The 15,375-nt window shown below is 40.9% G+C and overlaps 1 protein-coding gene across 11 annotated transcripts in view; it reads right to left on the reverse strand.

The window, feature by feature from the left end:
• LOC112232768 (adhesion G protein-coupled receptor L3-like) overlaps positions 1-14,582 on the reverse strand; it is a 328,717-nt gene extending 314,135 nt beyond the window's left edge. For all 11 annotated transcript variants that reach the window (XM_042298323.1, XM_042298322.1, XM_042298314.1 and 8 more), the window contains exon 1: positions 13,983-14,582. The gene's annotated coding sequence lies outside the window, so the exon portion shown is untranslated. The remainder of the gene's footprint in view (positions 1-13,982) is intronic.
• Positions 14,583-15,375: the final 793 nt, after the last annotated feature.

The following is a 15,375-nucleotide window of genomic DNA, read 5'->3' on the forward strand; positions in this document are numbered from 1 at the left end:
CAAAATGTTAGAAAATGGACTGAAACAGGGAGGGACTACCTGACCCTGTCCAATAATAAATGCTAATTTTTGATTCTTACAGTGTGCCGTAATGATTATGATCCTGGTTCAAGGGATGATTGCAGGCACACAGTGGTTGGGACTGGAATAACCAACATCACTACTCCCATGGGCCAATCGCATGCATCATTGTGAGTGAGTGACTGCTGCAAGGAGCCTCCTGGATAAGGCAGTCTGTCCCACTCAGTTTATATCCAATCCTATCACTATTGATTAGTGATAACTATTTGGGCTCAGACAAGTGTAGCGGGAGATACTGAAATATATTTTTTAAAAGATGCACTCGAGACCAGATTCTGATCAAGCGAATGGATTGAGCCCCGTTGAATGTATTGGAAATGTGCATTCTACTAATTAAAAAGGAACCTTCCACTCAATATTACACTGTATATGCATAATTCAAAACAGGAATAGTACAACGGCCTATTGGGCTTGATAGAAATGCTTCTATTCGTCATTACCTTTCAGATATCGAAGGGAAAAGACAGAAGTGTAAAGGACTTTGTTTATCAACACCGTCATATGCCATGTTATGCTGAATTGGAAGACCTCAGATCGTATGGCAGATGGACATTGTACATTGTGGTCTTGCAAAAAAATATTACGCATTATACAAGTGTTTACTTCGGGTTATGACACTATATTGTGGATTATCGCCTCAAAAATGGACTGACACTGGCCATTCATACATTGTACTGTTCTCCTGACTCAAAGATGTATTTGGTAACATTTCCAAATGCAAATAGGACTTACTACCACTGACATACAGTGCATTCGGAAAGTATTCAAACCCCTTGACATTTTCCACTGTTACTTTACAGCCTTATTCTAAAATTGATTTAATTGTTTCCCCCCCTCAATCTACACACAATACCCCATAATGACAAAGCAAAAACAGTTGACATTTATTAAATTTATCAACAAATTTAAACTGAAATTTTACATTCACATAAGTATTCAGACCTTTTACTCAGTACTTTGTTGAAGTACCTTGGGCGGCGATTATAGCCTCGAATCTTCTTGGGTATGATGCTACAAGCTTGGCACACCTGTATTTGGGGAGTTTCTCCCATTCTTCTCTGCAGATCCTCTCAAGCTCTGCCAGGTTGGATGGGGAGCATCACTGCACAGCTATTTTCAGACCTCTCCAGAGATGTTCGATTGGGTTTGCAAATAAATTTGCAAATAATAATTTGCAAATAAATTCATAAAAAATCCTACAATGTGATTTTCTGGATTTTTTTTCTAATTTTGTCTGGTATAGTTGAAGTGCACCTATGATGAAAATTACAGACCTCTCATCTATTTAAGTGGGAGAACTTGCACAATTGGTGGCTGACTAAATACTGTTTTGTCCCACTGTATGTATGTGTGGTGTACAGAGATGAGGTTGTCATTAAAAACAAAAATCATGGTAAACCCCCCCCCCCCCATTATTGCACACAGAGTGAATCCATGCTATTTATTATGAGACTTGTTGAGCACGTTTTTTAAAATTATTTTTTTTATTATAATTTTTCTTCACCTTTATTTAACCAGGTAGGCAAGTTGAGAACAAGTTCTCATTTACAACTGCAACCTGGCCAAGATAAAGTAAAGCAGTTTGACACATATAACACAGAGTTACACATGGAATAAACAAACATACAGTCAATAATACAGTAGAAAAATAAGTCTATACACAATGTGAGCAAATGAGGTGAGATAAGGGAGGTAAAGGCAATAAATAGGCCATGGTGTCGAAGTAAATACAATATAGCAATTAAAATACTGGAATGGTAGATTTGACAGTAGATGAGTGTGCAAAGTAGAAATACTGGGGTGCAATGGAGCAAAATAAATAAATACAGTAGGAGAAGAGGTAGTTGTTTGGGCTATTTACAGATGGGCTATGTACAGGTGCAGTGATCTGTGAGCTGCTCTGACAGCTGGTGCTTAAAGCTAGTGAGGGAGATAAGTGTTTCCAGTTTCAGAGATTTTTGTAGTTCGTTCCAGTCATTGGCAGCAGAGATCTGGAAGGAGAGGCGGCCAAAGGAGGAACTGACTTTGGGGGTGACAAGTTTTACTCCTGAACTTATTTAGGCTTGTCATAACAAAGAGGTTGAATACTTGACTCAAGACATTTCGGCTTTAAATGTATTCATTTGAAAAGACATATAAAAAAATATTTAAATTCACTGACATTATGGGGTATTGTGTGTAGGCCAGACAAAAACATCTGAATTGAATCCACTTTAAAAATCAGGCTGTAGCAACAAAATGTGAAAAAAGTCAAGGGTTGTGAATCATTGGCAGTCAGTGCCATTTCAGATATTATTTTTTTATGAGCATGGCCTTAGTTCTATAACAGCAAATTGGATGGCTACCTGGTCTGTGACCAGGCGAAAAAACCTTTCCAAGCCAAACCTTCATATCATGACCGCCTACATCATTGTCCTGTCATAGTTTATTCGTTCTAGTTGACTAACGCATAAGTAAATCCGCTACAATCACGTAGCACAGTGTAGTCAGAAAGCAGTTACACCGGCAGGCCCCAGTGGCAATACATTAATAAAACCAAAAGCGTACCTTGACTTGAAAGAGTTCCAGCGATGGATAGCCATATCCAGATCGCTAATATACCATCCTCTGTTTGAACTGGGTGTTTGAGTAGGCTATATATGCTATATCTAGCTGTATTTGCAAGCTAACTGAATGTAATTTTCTTTTAAATAATCAAAAATACAACCAAATATGGCACCCACTCTGTCAGAGCTACATGATTCTGATATTCTAAGCTCTGTTGAACAGTGGTTGAACTTAGCTAGCCCCGGGTGTTCTCCCTCTCACTCTCTGAAATGATTTTATTCAAAACTATTATCTTTCTCTCCCTTTGATTCAACTACTCACCACATGATATGCACTGCAGTGCTAGCTAGCTGTAGCTTATGCTTTCAGTACTAGATTCATTCTCTGATCTTTTGATTGGGTGGACAACATGTCAGTTAAGGCTGCAAGAGCTCAGATAGGTTTGAGAACTTCCAGAGGACGTCCTCAAACCTGTCATAATTACTGTGGAAGTCTGTGGAACCATGAGCCTCCTAGGTTTTGTATTGAGGTCGATGTACCGAGGAGAACATTAGTTAGCTGTCCTCCAGCTACACCATGGTGCAGAACCCTATCAAAATCAGATTATTGGGAGTAGGGTGCCATTTTTTACAGATGAAACATGTATTTCAAAATAAAAACAAATGTGCAGGTGTGGTTGGAAACCCAAGGAGTAGGGTGCCATTTGGGACACAATTAAGACATTTATCATTTGAAAACCTTTGCGATAACTTGATGGGTGGCATCTGTATTCCTTAGGCATGTGACACATTTGGCATTGTCCACCATTGTACAGTGCAGTATAGGAACTATACATTGATATTTATGATATGATGCATGCAACTAAAGCCTTTTTGATCAGCAATTAGTGGTCAGATCACAAGGTCTCCATGGTTTGGGAGGCATAAATACGAAGTGTCATCGTCATTCATTTGTATGCGACTGCAGGTGCACTTGCTCATTACGGATTCAGATCCAAACCTGCCTTCCAAACAGGCCATAAATTAACACAAGTCCCTCCATTTAGCAGAAAAAGCCCTGTTTTGTTTGCGTCCCCACCACATCTAGTTAAGGAAAAAACCTCCAAACCTAGCAAAGCTTCAATATCAATCTTCTCCTCAGAAAACGTGTCACATTGTAAAATACATATAGACAAATGGATCACACTTTACAGAGTAGTAAAGAGGTTGATGTACTGGGGCTTCGTCGGACTATGTCAGTTTAATAGCTTCTTGGTGCCTTTTAACACCAGGAGGATCATAAGAGAAGCTAGGATTCCTTCAAATGCTAAATCGACATTTCAGGAATTATAGCCAGCATATAAATGATTTCACATCAATCTTTTTCACACTCACACATCAGGTCAGGTCGCACATACATAACTACCAAACTTAAAACTTCTGATTTGATTCATTCCTGTTGTGGGAGGACTATGTGAATCAAAGTGGACTGATTTTAATAAACCATTGGAACTGGCAAGTTACTTTCATATAGTAACTGAATATAATTGTGTATATCACATAACTCCCATGCTTTACGTATATAACAGTTCTATACATTGTTCAGTAATACCATACAATAAATGTATAACTGGTGAGAAAAGAAGTTGCCCATGAACTAGTCCTTCTAGTGGGTTTTACACCTTCGAAATTAACATTTGATTACTCCGAATGACACCATCACTTCAGATGAATTTACTTATTCCAGGATACACTACATGTCCACATACTTTTGGTCATCTGCTCTTCGAACATCTCGTTCCAAAATCATGGGCATTGATACGTTGTTGGTCCCCCCTTTGCTTCTATAACAGCCTCCACTCTTCTGGGAAGGCTTTCCACTGACGTTGCTTCCCATTCAGCCACAAGAGCATTAGTAAGGTTGATGTCGGAAGCACAGAATTGTCTAGAAAGTCATTGTATGCTGTAGCGTTAAGATCTCACTTCGCTGGACAAAGGGGCCTAGCCCGAAACATGAAAAACAGCCCCAGACCATTATTCCTCCCCACCAAACTTTACAGTTGGCACTATGCATTGGTACAGGTAGTGTTCTCCTGGCATCCGCCAAACACAGATTTGTCCGTCCGACTGCCAGATGGTGAAGCGTGATTCATCACTCGAGAGAAGGCATTTCCACTGCTCTAGAGTCCAATGGCAGTGAGCTTTACACCCCTCCAGCTGACGCTTGGCATTGCACATGGTGATATTAGGCTTGTGTGCGGCTGCTCGTTCATGGAAACCAATTTCATGAAGGTCCCGACAAACAGTTCTTGTGCCGACGTTGCTTAAGAGGCAGTTTGGAACCCGATAGTGAGTGTTGCAACCAAGGACAGATTTATTTAATCTTCAGCACCCGGCAGTTTCGTTCTGTAACCTTGTGTGGCTTATCACTTTGCGGCTGAACCATTGCTCCTAGATGTTTACACTTCACAATAACAGCACTTCCAGTTGACCGGGGCAGCTCTAGCAGGGCAGAAATTTTACAAATTGACTTGTTGGAAAGGTGGAATCCTATGACAGTGCCACGTTTGAAGTCAATTCTACTTCCAATGTTTGTCTACAAAGAATGCATGGCTTTGTGCTCAATTTTATACACCTGTCAGCAACGGCTGTGGCTGAAATAGTATAATCAACTAATTTGAAAGGGTGTCCACATATATATACATCAATAGAAACCCTAAAAAGTCACCCTGTTTAATCAAAAGGAGGGCTATTCTAAGACACTACTGTAGGTAAAAGGTGGCACTCAATCAATCTACAACAACACTCATCACGTCAAGCTTTTATCCCTGTTCTGTAAATCCATCTGCTACTGTCAGTTACAGTAGGCCTATGAACAACAATTATATAGAGGATGACCGTTCTGAATTGCATTTCCTTTACATCTGATGTGTTTAAGGACGCATGTCCATTTGTGAGCTCGGCGGCACTCAAAACCACAACGCAAATGCATCACATTCAGCGTCTGAGATACCTGGTGTGAGGTTTGAGAGTTGTAAATTGTAACACTGCTCAGACTAACTGTTTTGACCCCACCAGGGACAAGTTAACTAAGTGGCAAATTGAAGGTGGAAGAGAGGTAGCAGATTATTGAAAAACTGCAGGCTCGGGGAAAGTCAACGAGCAAAGAAATTTGACTGGGTGGGGGTGGGGGGGGGGGGGGGGAATACGTAATTGGTCATGCTGGGGCCAAGCGCACGCCACACGGGTCGAGCTCTGCCCTCGCTGACATGCCACCCTCGTAGGTTTTTATTCAAATGGAATGCATAAATGACTTCATTAATGAGACGTGGCACCAGAACTCGGGAAAGATGGCCGACGGGCTATTTTTATGTGTATCGTTTCCCGTCTTTATTGGATGGACCGCAACAGCATAACGGGTTTCATTGTAGGAGTCATCTAATCAACGGGGGGCCACGTTGATTTAGAGTGATTTTATGTTCCATGATGGTCGCATTCCCTACTTTTCTCTCTGCCTCTTTGACTCAACCCATAAGTTTCCAGTGCATGGTCTGATTGACAAGCCTATTGGAAGAAGCTAGGACAATTCAATGACTAGGACAATTCCATGACTAGGACAATTCATAAGCTGCTCTTTTAAAACACTGCAAACTTATGGGCATGAAATCCCCCACACCTCCATCCCGCCTAAAAGCGGTCGATCATCGGCCCCTACTAGGACTGTGACGGTCGTGTAATTTTGGATGACAGTTATTGGCTAGCCAAATGACCGCGGTCACCGTTAATTATCGTTCTTATTTTAAGACGCAAACTCTCTCCTCTCCTCCTGACTACATGTGCTGCCATAGAAATATAATGAATAGAATGAGCGTCCAGATTCAAATCAATGATGGCATAATACTGGACTGTCGGCCATTGCAAGTGTACCCATAGGAGCAAAGCAGTAAGTAAAAGCAGGAAGTGTACACCAATACATGCTGTGATTTGTTGATCAAGTCAACTGAAACTAGAGGTTGACCGATTAATTGGAATGGCTGAATAATTAGGGCCGATTTCAAGTTTTCATAACATTCGGAAATCGGTATTTTTGGACGCCGATTTCCGACTTTTTTAAATGTTTTTTTTATACCTTTATTTAACTAGGCAAGTCAGTTAAGAACACATTCTTATTTTCAATGACGGCCTAGGAACGGTGGGTTAACTGCCTTGTTCAGGGGCAGAACGACAGATTTTCACCTTGTCAGCTCAGGGGATCAAATCTTGCAACCGCACAGTTAACTAGTCCAACGCTCTAACCATTGCACTCGAGGAGCCTGCCTGTTACGCGAATGCAGTAGAAGCCAAGGTAAATTGCTAGCTCGCATTAAACTTATCTTATGAAAAACAATCATAATCACTAGTTATAACTACTAAACCAGTTTAGCAGGCAATATTAACCAGGTGAAATTATGTAATTTCTCTTGCGTTCATTGCACGCAGAGTCAGGGTATATGCAACAGTACCATTTCAAACGTCACTGCACGGGGAATAGGGCTTTTGTGGAGCAATGGGTAACGATGCTTCGAGTGTGGCTGTTGTTGATGTGTTCCTGGTTCGAGCCCAGGTAGGGGCGTGGAGAGGGACGGAAGCTGTACTGTTACACTGGCAATACTATAGTGCCTATAAGAACATCCAATAGTCAAAGGTATATGAAATACAAATGGTATAGAGAGAAATAGTCCTATACATAATATATTAACTACAACCTAAAACCTCTTACCTTGGAATACTGAAGTCTCATGTTAAAAGGAACAACCAACTTTCATATGTTCTCAGCAAGGAACTTAAACGTTAACTTTTTTTACATGGCACATATTTTTACATGGCACATATTGCATATTGGCACATATTACTTTCTTCTCCAACACTTTGTTTTTGCATTATTTAAACCAAATTGAACATGTTTCATTATTTATTTGAGGCTAAATTGATATTATTGATGTATTATATTAAGTTAAAATAAGTGTTAATTCAGTATTGTTGTAATTGCCATTATTACAAATAAATACCATTTTAAAAAATGTTTTAAAAAATAATAAAAAATAAAATTAAAAATAATAATAAATAAATGTAAAAATTAAAAACAAAAAAACAAAATTGGCTGATTGATCGGTATCGGCTTTTTTGGTCATCCAATAATCGGTATGGGTATCGGCGTCATAATCGGTCGACCTTAACTGAAACTACAAAAAAATATATTCCATTGAATGAGCTACATCAGTTAACAATTTGAATGAACATTCTACATTACTATGGAAATTATTGCATCATTTTACCAGGCTGCCAATGCGAGTGTACCCATAAGTTTACCAGTCAAATTGACTCCAAGCACATTTCCAGTCATTCTAGTTGTGTGTGTGCTGCTGCAGGGAAGGGGGGGGGGGGTGTTGCTTAGGCAACCGAAAACCTTGCTTGTTTCAGCAAGGAGCAACAAAGTTTCATCACGTTGTTAAGATTCCATGTTTACCGCAGAAACGGATTTCATTTTCATGACGTCTTCAACCATAACCATCGTTACACGGTAAATTGTGCCAGCCCTAGACCCTACCCTCGTACCCTCTTCCCAACCGCATTTGGGGGCAAACTCAACAAAGACAGAGGCGCTGGAATGAATTTGATAATCCCTGTCATAAGGGAGAAGAATGGGGTTATTTGAGGATAATGGATGGGTTAGCGAATGAGAGCGATGGTGGAATGAATGTATGTCTTCTATCACACTCACATTGCCACACACCGCATCATTCTCCTCGGTCTGACAATAGAAAATAAAAACACTATGTGACTCATAGGGCACCAAATGTGTGTCTGTCTGTGTGTGCTTGTGTTTTAAACCACTCAAAAACCCTTAAGAGCTCAAAACCTTTCCAGTTCCATCTTTTGTGCAGAGCCAAACGCTGATGCAGAAGCACTTAACTTGTACCACAATAACCCCTGTCATCTCACTACTCTGACCCTGCAATCGCCCGCCTTCGATATATAAAGCCACGGCTACGGGACTCAAATATGCCTTTTGTCACTTCCTGAAAGCAAACCTTGGCCTTAATGGCTCTTATGTTCTGTATCGTGTCCATGGTGTTTCCTCTAGGCCTTTTCTTTTAAAACACTCAAACACTTCGAGGTCATCCCTTTTTTCGAGCTGCAGCATCAAGCATCCAATTGCACGACCCAATCTTTCAAACATGTCAATCGAGGAGGAAGGATCCACCACAATGCTCTGGACACCTCAATACAGCCTCATTTTCTACTGGACTTTCCTTTTGTTGACAGTTTGTGAAAGCTTTTCACCCCAACCTTTCTGTCCGAGCTCTTTGTAGCCCAGGACACTGAAAGTGTTGAGCGAGACGTGCCTCAAAAGGACCTTTACTTTCCACGGCCATGGTTCTTTTCTTTTCTGCCACTCTTTTCTTCTTCTGTCACATTCCTGCCACAGACGAGTCCTGGCAGACCGGCTTGTCTCACCTTAACAGCATGATCACTCCTGTCCTGGAGACCCCAGAGAGCCAAGGCCCTCACACTGGCAGCAGGGGCCTTTTTGGCCTACATGAGTGTGTGTGTGTGTGTGTGTGTGGGTGTGTGAAAGAGAGTCAGGGCAGGTAGCCCGACTGTTGTTTCCTTGGCATCAGTCATTCTACCTGGTTGTATGCAAGGATTTAGCCAAGCCTGGTTATTTGTACGCATAAAAGAACATGATTGATTGCCTGGCTACCCAAACTCCTTGCTTCAGCCAAACGCCACGGACGTTAGGTTCTTCTCCGCCATGAGTCTAGATCTGAATACCTCCGACTATTTCTAGAACACAAACATTCTAACTGTTCTGATTGGTCCCAGAAACCAGTGGGTTGGGCCAGAGCCAGGAAACACGTAGGTCAAACGGCGTTTCAAAAATGTGCCATTAGTTTCGATACTCTGATTGGTTAGAGATGATCCCATTGCTGATGACTTTGTTTTGTACACCACCCCTCATTTTGACATCACCACAAACAGCTTCAACGATGGCAGTCTCAGACTAAAGTATGTAACAAACGATAGAGCAGCAGAAGAACTCATTGAGTTGTCAGGCAATATGATTGATGCTACGCTAGCATTTCTAAAGCCTTTATTCTAGGTAGAATCACAAATGTGTAACAATGCAACCGCCAGCTGCATACGGCAATCTGTAGGGATCCAAGGTCAATTTTGACAAGCCCAAGTCGTCAATCATACATTTACCCACTCATGCCATCCAGCAACCCAAACAAACATCTATTCCAACACCAATTTTGGCAATGACCAAATTGGCTGAAAATTCCAAGCCACATTTGGTGTGACCTAAGTGTTATTTTGGTTGGTCAGGGAAGCATTGAAAGGGAGGGGGGCAAAAAACACAATTACCAGGTGCTGCTGGCTTCGCCTCTCTTCCTGTAATTGTTTTTCTGGCTTCTATAAAGAAACTAATTTCCCTCATTAAACACAATGTACATGGAGACAGAAGGCAGTCGGTGCAGAAGCCACAATGAACAAATGGCTTTTGATTGAAGAACAGATGATTGTACAAGCAGGCACCGAGATTAATATGAATTTCACCCACGAAACCAGTTTGTACATGTACCTGAGCAATAAGACGCATATACTGTTACATGAGCCATGTCCCGCACCCAAACAGGCAAAGGAAAATAGATTGAGGTGATATTCCACAAGTTAGTGATCAAACCACTTCAACATTCCACACTCCCTCTTAATAGCTTCCCTTTCTGTACCTCAAGCGGCAACGTTGTCTTAGGGCTGAATGTGATGTACAGGAAGTGCCCATTGATTTTGTTCAAAGACGACTCATATTCAGATAAATCACAACCTCTCATCCTAAAGCTATCAACTAATTTGAGCTCTGAAAATAATTAAGGCCTAGTCTGTCGCAAGAGGAAGATTAGAGTGAGACCGTGAAAGAGTGTGAGCACCGCAATTTACAGACATCTAAATACCCTAAATAGCCTAGTAGCCTCTAGCCTTTGTAGGCTATTCAAATCGATACAAGGCCAGTACTTTTTTAACTCCAGCCAAAGCCTTAATTTACAACAGAGGAGCTATTAAGTCATATCCTATACAGTTAAATCGATGAAGAGAAGTGAAGAGCTCATGTCTCGATTCATACTGTAACGGCAAATGTGATTCCACCTGCTGCGTATTAACGTTCAAAATGAAAGAACAAATCACATTCATCAAATAGACTTTAGGAAAACGCAAATACACTCACTGAGAACTAAGACAGTGCATTTGGAAAAAAGGAAAGAAAAGGAAAACGGCAAAAACAGCACACAAAATGAGATTGCTTCGGAGGACGGAATGCAATGGCAGCCCATATGGAAGTAGTCAGGATTGGTTTTGGTGAAACCTAAGTTCACCAAATGAACCCATATCATTATAAATTGACGCCATTAGCGGGAATGTGAGGCAGCGAATAGGAGGGGAGGGCTTACACCATGAGAGTGATATAAAAACAGAGGCTCTGTCCAGAGAGACAATGCAGAATAAAAGACCTCCAACTTGAGCTGGCAAGAGCCGTTCCAACCTATACACACACACACACCATCCGGGTTAAGAGAGATAACCAGTTGTTGCGTAGTTGTTAGAGAAACGTCTCAGTAAAACCAGCTTTGTCAAGACCACAAAATGAAAGACAATAAAGATGAGGGAAACAGCCATCCTGAGGGGTAAACCATTCATAAAAAAGGTACTATAACCCCTTATAAGGACCTTTATAATGCTTCACAAACCATTTATAAGTAAATGTCATACGAAACAGTAAAAGGCTATTTAGCATAAGTACTGGTTATGCCAGTACACCTTAATTGCATGACTTTGATTACAAAGCATATAGGCTTCGAAGGTTTTATGAAGGCTTTGTTAAACCTTTGTTGTTCGATCAACATCATTGCGGGACCTTGTCAGCTGCATATCCTGTATACAACAGCTGTTCACTAAAACATTAGGCTCTCAGTAGGTAGCTCTCTGCCTGGCTTGTAAACACGGGTGGGACCACCTGGCTAGAATTAAACATTGATAACCATCCACTGCACCGTTGATTCAAATAACTGCTTATTAAACCCAAATAAATAATTACTTCCAAATTGGATAATTTTAGGCCTAGATTGATCAAATCAATGTGTTTGAGATAACTGCCCAAAGACGCTTCCTTTCCTTCATTTATATGTACCAGTTTGATTGAATTCCAGCCCAGAACGAATAGATAAAGTATGGTTTAGTGAAAAACCATCTACTAAGCCTTAGAACACCTAAAGCAGTAATGACCATAGGGAACCACTGTTTTCACACAGGTAAAGGCTCCCGAGTGGCGCAGTGGTCTAAGGCACTGCATCTCCATACTAGAAGTCTCACTAGAATTGAAGTACCAGCTCTGGGGTGCTGTGTGACTCCCTAATTTCCTTTTTTTTGGCAATAAAAGGCTGTTTACAGACAGAGCAACTGATGCTACTGACAGGATGATCCATTTTCCAGACATGTTGACTTTACTGCATAAGCGGTTGGCTAAAATGAATTAGGCCAGACATCCAGAATGCACTGCAATGGGGCGGCGCCACAACAAGAGGTAAATCAAGGTCAGCATCTCTCAATATAGTCAAAAGTAAAATCCGTCAGACATACCACCGTTGGGACACTTTGTCCACAGCTGGAGCAAATATTATGAAGAACGACGTGGCATTGGATAAGCAAAGACAAGATACATTGAAAGTAAACTACAGGTTGACATCCAATTAAGACACAAAGCTTCAACTGTCCTCTCGTTATTCCTCTTGGGAGGAGAATGTCAAGGTCTTCACCGTCTGAGGTAGATGGCTGTGTTAGTTTTGTTGTGGGCATGTTTACCGTACACCCACCACATTGACGATATTGCTGTAATCACGTGTCACCGCCTTGAGAGCACTTCACAGATGATGAGACAAGAATCAGCGACAAAATAGAGTGCGCGCCAGTAGACCTAGCCCTGGGTAGAATGTCTGGGAAATAACGCACAAACAATCTAAGGTACCTGATGGGACGGATTCAAAATAAATGAATGTTAGCGACAAAATAACAAAATATATTGAAACGAGACCAAAAGGACAACTAAGATCACTGCTGTGGAGGGTTAAGAAAAGTTCTGATCAAAATGTTAGCCTAGCTACCGCTGCCCGTTTAGATTTAATATGCACAAATCAAAGCTTATCTACAGTGTTTGTCCAACCCCCACAATTTCCAGATAAGAGCCTATAGAAGCCTGTAAGCTTCATGGTAGTAAGGTAGAGGTAGGCAGAAGTGTTCAGAGCGGTTGTTGATAGGCCTACCTCAGGAATCAATGTAAAATCCATCATTACATGAGTTGAAATACATTTCTATAACATTATGCAACACAACATATAACCTGTGCTCTTTGTGCAAGTGATGTTTGAGAAATAAATAAAATCAGCCCAACATGCATTCTTTGGAATGAGATGATCAACATAAATGTAACCAATTCTGGTTGCTCATAAACCTACAGTTCATTTCTGGTGAGATGCAGAGGTGCCCCACTGCTCTGTTACTGCGTCAGTTTTTCCCCTTTAACTTGCATGGTGGCACTAAAAATGGTCAGAATTCCAAAAGCGGGAAATTTGCATATAAAATACATCCATTTTCCGTTTTCCCTTGAACATCTTATTGTATACAACCCCTGTTTCAAGCAGACATGGTATGTACGGGACTACCTGAACGGTTTTGCAGTATCCAACACAAACTTAATTCATTGCAATACATTCATCATCCAACTTCACATTGCGCAAAAGCAATGTTAAAATCGGTGCACATCCTTTCAAGATGCTCTGAAACAAAAGGTAGTGAATGAAGAAACGCACCTTGCACGAGCATAGTTCCAACCATTCCCTTCACAATAAACCATGATGCACCAAACTATTTGAAAATGTACGCATCGGTTCTCGTGTTTGGCTCGAGCAGGACGGACGCGCTCATTGAAAAATGCCTATTGTCTTTAATTAAGTGACGCTCGTTAATCACCGCAACGGACACCAGAAAGTATCGATATCTTGACAAAGCAATTCATTGCAAACTGCATAGCCAATAAATAATGCCGAGAAGTTTATTTAAAAATCTAAGTCCAGCATTATTTATTTTTATTTTTTTTTGGGGGGGGGCAGCCTAGCATATAACATCACTATCCTACACATTGCATTGAACACTCAGCGTTGTCGCAAATATTGGATATAGGAGAAACTGCAGGAAGCCTAATTGAAGTGCATATGCGCATCAAAATATAGACGCAGATGAAGCTAAAATCATATAGTCTACATTTTAGCAGAGTATTCTTACCGTGTTTTAGAAGATGATACTGGTGAAACGATTATACCCTTCAAGTAGTCATCCCATTGAAAGTGTAAGTGATAAAATTGCTCACACAATATTGTCTTTCCCCAATGGATAGGCTATCGTACTTGCGCACTGAGAACCATGCAGATTTCAATCTACTCAGATGATCGAGGGAAAAGAACGCGATTCCCAACAATTATTTCGAATAACTCCGTTAAGGCTATAGCCCATTCTTTCACGAGTCCGGTAAGTTAATAGAAGAGCTGGAAATGTCTGTAGTATGATCCGTGTAGCCTATAGGCTACTGATGATATTGCGGGAGAAAGCCTACACAAGGAGCCCGTTCTATCTAGATGTCAATCCCTCAACATTGACACACGTCCTCTTTTGTGCAGTAGCTAGGCTACATCATGTCCTAAAGAAAAAGCTCAAAGGCGTAACATGTTATATCAACAAAACAAAAAAAAAGAGTATCCAAAATAATGTATTTAGCCTCTTGTTATGAAAAGGTCCACGGCAAAGAACTCGAGAAATTGTTTCCAAAACTGAGCTCTCGGCGCATGACAAACCAAATTCGGAGCACTGCCTGAGAGAAATGCGGTCTTGACTCGACTCAAGGTAGAATGCGAGAACGGCAAAAGGCAAAACTCGGATCTGGATTGACGCTCACAACATATACTCGGGCTCCACCTAGCAGCAAAGATGGGATAAAAATGCAACCAACTACCTACGCGGCCTCTACCTGTATAGTGCTTAAATTACTCATGTCAAAGTCATATTACATTTTGTCAGGAAAATATTTATGTGTAACAGACGGCCTTACCAGACTAAGTGCGCCCTAAAACTGCTTGGTAAGGCTGTGGAAACGAGGCAATTGTCAACTGCTAGCAATACCGCTGGCCTCTACTGATCGGTATAAGCCTGTACAATTCTTAGTTTGCAACCTTATAAAGCTGTAGGCTAATACACCGTTTTAAGATTGCTTGAAATTGTGTGACTGTGAATGTTTTCAATCTAGAAAATGTAAAGATTCAGATGATGAATTGTTTCCAAATCAATCACCAATAGCACTCTTTCTTTTACATACAAATGTTTGAATATCAATGATGTGTAGACTTTGATAGTGACGCACATTCATATTAAGTAAACTGGTACACCTTGAACTAGTGCAGAGAGTGGTACATTTTTCAACGGGGCTTGCATTTGAAAAGATGAATCGTTATCTTGAGCCGGCACTGCTTGCCATGCACCCCAGATGGAAATGGTTTCTGCAGTTAGTGCGCTGACCAAAACTGGATGTCATTACTGTACAGATGTAGGATCTTAATTTGATCACTCTTTTGTTGGTGAAAATGTAATGTTCCTGCACAGCAGAAAATGCAAACTTGTAGTTTAT

Source organism: Oncorhynchus tshawytscha, linkage group LG15, assembly GCF_018296145.1.
Source record: "Oncorhynchus tshawytscha isolate Ot180627B linkage group LG15, Otsh_v2.0, whole genome shotgun sequence".
Taxonomy (NCBI): domain Eukaryota; kingdom Metazoa; phylum Chordata; class Actinopteri; order Salmoniformes; family Salmonidae; genus Oncorhynchus; species Oncorhynchus tshawytscha.